The sequence below is a fragment of the Anopheles ziemanni genome, assembly GCF_943734765.1.
Source record: "Anopheles ziemanni chromosome X unlocalized genomic scaffold, idAnoZiCoDA_A2_x.2 X_unloc_54, whole genome shotgun sequence".
NCBI classification, from domain to species: Eukaryota; Metazoa; Arthropoda; class Insecta; order Diptera; family Culicidae; genus Anopheles; species Anopheles ziemanni.
The window spans coordinates 165,365-170,000 of record NW_026689823.1 but is presented as its reverse complement, the minus strand read 5'-3'; the positions used below and the strand labels follow the sequence as shown (position 1 = coordinate 170,000).

The following is a 4,636-nucleotide window of genomic DNA, read 5'->3' as shown; positions in this document are numbered from 1 at the left end:
TGACGGATAGTGAGACGCACCAGTACACGGAATCGGATAGACGGACAGGCCGCCACCCCTACGTGCTGAGCTTCTCCCGTTTCGCTCGCAGCTACTCAGGGAATCCCGGTTGGTTTCTTTTCCTCCCCTTATTAATATGCTTAAATTCAGGGGGTTGTCACACATGAACTGAGGCTTATGTACCTTGCGGTTGTTATCGTCACATCTGGCTTGCGACTTCTTTGTTTCAATGTCCAATATGTACCGTTGGACTCGGTTAACGGGCTGTTAGCCCGCGTGTGGTTTAACTCACTGATACCTTCCATTGCCCATACGCTAGTTTGTTTGTGTTCCTTTGGTCAACTTCCATACTTGAATCATTTGTGCTACCGCTGCTGCTTCGACGCTACTTTGACATCTTCGCTTCTATTTAAATAAATAAATAAGCTGAAGCTAGACATCAGTAAACACCACCACAGACACCACAAGCACGCCTTCTCCTCGTACTTCCGCCTCACGCGGGAACACGGACGCTCTAAATACTTCGAATTCCAATGCCAGTATATTGTAAACCACGGGTTCTTTAATGCTAGCGGGTCGTCGCGACCCTAGTTAACATCATGGTGCACGTCTCGTGACGGGTGTCACGGCGTAGTTAAATGTATGCGATACATTTCTCAAATATAAGCGCTCAGTCATCTGTACATCATGGTAGGTTCCCACGACGTGCAATATGCGTTCAACTTATCAATGTTCATGTGTCCTGCAGTTCACATTATGACGCGCAGTTAGCTGCGGTCTTCATCGATCCATGAGCCGAGTGATCCACTGCCGAGGGTGACTAACTTGCGTAAGCCGCCGCTGTGCGCGTATACCCGTTCCCCGTAGGGAGGAGCAAGCCGCCGCTTAGAGACGAAGCATAAAGTGTCCTCATTCCACATAGGGCAAGCTGGATGAATCCATTTTACCCAGGACGGCCGAAGCGGCGTGGACCAGGGGAGAACTGAACTTTATGCTTCACACCACAGTAAGTCTTCGTGTCCTCTTCCACATAGGGCAAGCTAGAACTAACTATCTTACCCAGGACTGCCGAAGCAGCGTGGACCAGGGGAGGAACACACTTTTCATAGAAACGTAAGGCATCCATGACTGCCATAGTGCGTAAGCCGCCGCTGTGCGCGTAAACCCGTTCCCCGTAGGGAGGAGTCAAGCCGCCGCTTAGAGACGAAGTATTAAGTGTCCTCTTCCACATAGGGCAAGCTAGAATGAACTATCTTACCCAGGACCGCCGAAGCAGCGTGGACCAGGGGAGAACTGAACTTTATACTTCACACCACAGTATTGAGTTATGTGCCCTCTTCCACATAGGGCAAGCTGGAATGTTCCATTTTACCCAGGACGGCCGAAGCGGCGTGGACCAGTGGAGGACTACACAATCATGAGGTTTGATATCGACTTGTGTGTTTCAATAGGGTACCGATGGTATGTTTTGAACCGATTTGATTTAGCCATTCTGAAATCATCACTTGGTTGAAGCGCTGAACTAGGGAGGGGCATCGTTTACATATATATTGGTTTTCGCATGCTCTACTAGGTTAATGTCATAGGGTTGGCTATCGAGCATGCCCAAGTGATGACTTGATTGTGTGCTTGCTTGAATTCTTCACATTTCATACCATCGGTTAGTTGTCGAATCATTCCTCGATCATAACCTTCGTTCTTGGTTCATGTATGCTCTCTTCCACATAGGGCAAGCTAGAATTAACTATCTTACCCAGGACCGCCGAAGCAGCGTGGACCAGGGGAGAACTATACTTTGTCTTGTATGCCCTCTTCCACATAGGGCAAGCTAGAATTAACTATCTTACCCAGGACCGCCGAAGCAGCGTGGACCAGAGGAGGACTATACTTTGTTCATAACACCACAGTATTGAGTAATGTGCCCTCTTCCACATAGGGCAAGCTGGAATGTTCCATTTTACCCAGGACGGCCGAAGCGGCGTGGACCAGTGGAGGACTACACAATCATGAGGTTTGATATCGACTTGTGTGTTTCAATAGGATACCGATGGTATGTTTTGAACCGATTTGATTTAGCCATTCTGAAGTCATCACTTGGTTGAAGCGCTGAACTAGGGAGGCATCGTTTACATTACTTGTATATATATTGGGTTTCGCATGCTCTACTAGGTTAATGTCATAGGGTTGGCTATCGAGCATGCCCAAGTGATGACTTGATTGTGTGCTTGCTTGAATTCTTCACATTTCATACCATCGGTTAGTTGTCGAATCATTCCTCGATCATAACCTTCGTTCTTGGTTCATGTATGCTCTCTTCCACATAGGGCAAGCTAGAATTAACTATCTTACCCAGGACCGCCGAAGCAGCGTGGACCAGGGGAGAACTATACTTTGTCTTGTATGCCCTCTTCCACATAGGGCAAGCTAGAATTAACTATCTTACCCAGGACTGCAAAGCAGCGTGGACCAGTGGAGGACTATACTTTGTTCATTACACCACAGTATTAAGTATGGTGTCCTCTTCCACCATAGGGCAAGCTAGAACTAACTATCTTACCCAGGACCGCCGAAGCAGTGTGGACCAGGGGAGGACTATACTTTATACTTCACACACTAGCCATACTGAAGTCATCACTTGGTTGAAGCGCTGAACTACGGCGGGGTAATCGTTTACAGGTTATAATCATATAGCTGCATGCTCATTAGTAGATAATGGAATATTGTATGGCAATATGAGCATGCCCAAGTGATGACTTTGTTTCAAGCTCAACAGGTAGGGTATTGAGTCCTCTTCCACATAGGGCAAGCTAGAATGAACTATCTTACCCAGGACCGCCGGAGCAGCGTGGACCAGTGGAGGACTCTATACTTTATACTTCACACCACAGTATTGAGTACGACTTGCATAAAGCCCCTAATGAGAACCACGAGGGCTCTCTCAATGTAGAACCACGAGGGCTCTAGTACCGATTCTCTCGGTACGGCTTGGTCCGTGTTCCTTTATGCTTGTACTCTTAGAAAGTCTCAACCCGGAGGTCTTGACTTTGATTGTCATAGTTGGACTACGACGGGGCATCCGACCATTGCTGATCGAACACCCCTGATTCACCATCTTTCGGGTAGGCGGTACGCGTACCTCCGGACGCGGAAGTCTCAACCCGGAGGTCTTGACTTTGATTGTCATAGTTGGACTACGACGGGGTATCCGACTCATCGAATACCCCAGAAGCACACCATCTTTCGGGTAGGCGGTACGCGTACCTCCGGACGCGGAAGTCTCAACCCGGAGGTCTTGACTTTGATTGTCATAGTTGGACTACGACGGGGTATCCGACTCATCGAATACCCCAGAAGCACACCATCTTTCGGGTAGGCGGTACGCGTACCTCCGGACGCGGAAAGTCTCAACCCGGAGGTCTTGACTTTGGTTGTCATAGTTGGACTATGACGGGGCATCCGACCATTGCTGATCGAACACCCCTGTTACACCATCTTTCGGATAGGCGGTGCGCGACACCACCGACGCGGAAAGTCTCAACCCGGAGGTCTTGACTTTGTATTGTTGGATAGTCCTCTTCCACTATAGGGCAAGCTGGAAATATTCCATTTTACCCAGGACTGCCGAGGCAGCGTGGACCAGGGGAGAACTTCACGGAATCTTCAGGCATCCATGATTGCCATAGTGCGTAAGCCGCCGCTGTGCGCGTCAACTCGTTCCCCGTGAGGAGGAGTCTAGCCGCCGCTAAAAGACGAAGCATTAAGTGTCCTCATTCCACTATAGGGCAAGCTAGAATTAACTATCTTACCCAGGACCGCCGAAGCAGCGTGGACCAGGCGAAGACTATACTTTATACTTCACACCACAGTATTGAGTACGACTTGCATAAAGCCCCTAATGAGAACCACGAGGGCTCTCTCAATGTAGAACCACGAGGGCTCTAGTACCGATTCTCTCGGTACGGCTTGGTCCGTGTTCCTTTATGCTTGTACTCGCGGAAAGTCTCAACCCGGAGGTCTTGACTTTGATTGTCATAGTTGGACTACGACGGGGCATCCGACCATTGCTGACCGAACACCCCTGATTCATCATCTTTCGGATAGGAGGTGCGCCCACCTCCGACGCGGAAGTCTCAACCCGGAGGTTCGGACTTAGAGTTTTTCCCATTTAAAAGTTTTTCTCTTAGCCATACTGAAGTCATCACTTGGTGAACGATTGAACTAGGGCGGGTTAATCGTTTATAGGTATCATGTGGTTTGCATGCTCTCTTAGGTTAAGGTCATGTGGTTGGCTATCGAGCATGCCCAAGTGATGACTTTGTTTCACGCTTGCTTGATTTCTTCATGATTCCCTGTTATATAGTGTAATCATTCGAGAACAGGGAATCTTTGGTTTTGCTCAACAGGTATTGGATGTCAACTTGGTATCTAGATCGCATTAAGTCTCAACCCTTAGGTTCGGACTTGTATAGTGACATCTTGTTACGGTCTTGAGTCTCAACCCGCAGGTTCGGACTACTTAGTGTTTGATCGAATATAATATGGCAACTTGTGCCTAAGTCTCAACCCGCAGGTTCGGACTTCTGTTTATTCGGCCAATGTATGTATAAGGCAACTTGTGCCTAAGTCTCAACCCGCA

General features: G+C 48.5%; 2 non-coding genes across 2 annotated transcripts in view; both read right to left on the bottom strand.

The window, feature by feature from the left end:
- The window catches only part of LOC131292392 (large subunit ribosomal RNA), a 4,085-nt gene extending 3,908 nt beyond the window's left edge, over positions 1-177 (bottom strand). Inside the window, exon 1 of the ribosomal RNA XR_009190039.1 lies at positions 1-177. This exon is cut by the window's left edge and continues 3,908 nt beyond it. This is a non-coding gene — a ribosomal RNA (large subunit ribosomal RNA).
- A 487-nt stretch (positions 178-664) lies between these two features.
- LOC131292398 (5.8S ribosomal RNA) lies at positions 665-819 on the bottom strand. Its single transcript, XR_009190044.1, has one exon. It is a non-coding gene; the product is annotated as a 5.8S ribosomal RNA (ribosomal RNA).
- Between the last annotated feature and the right edge of the window lie 3,817 nt (positions 820-4,636).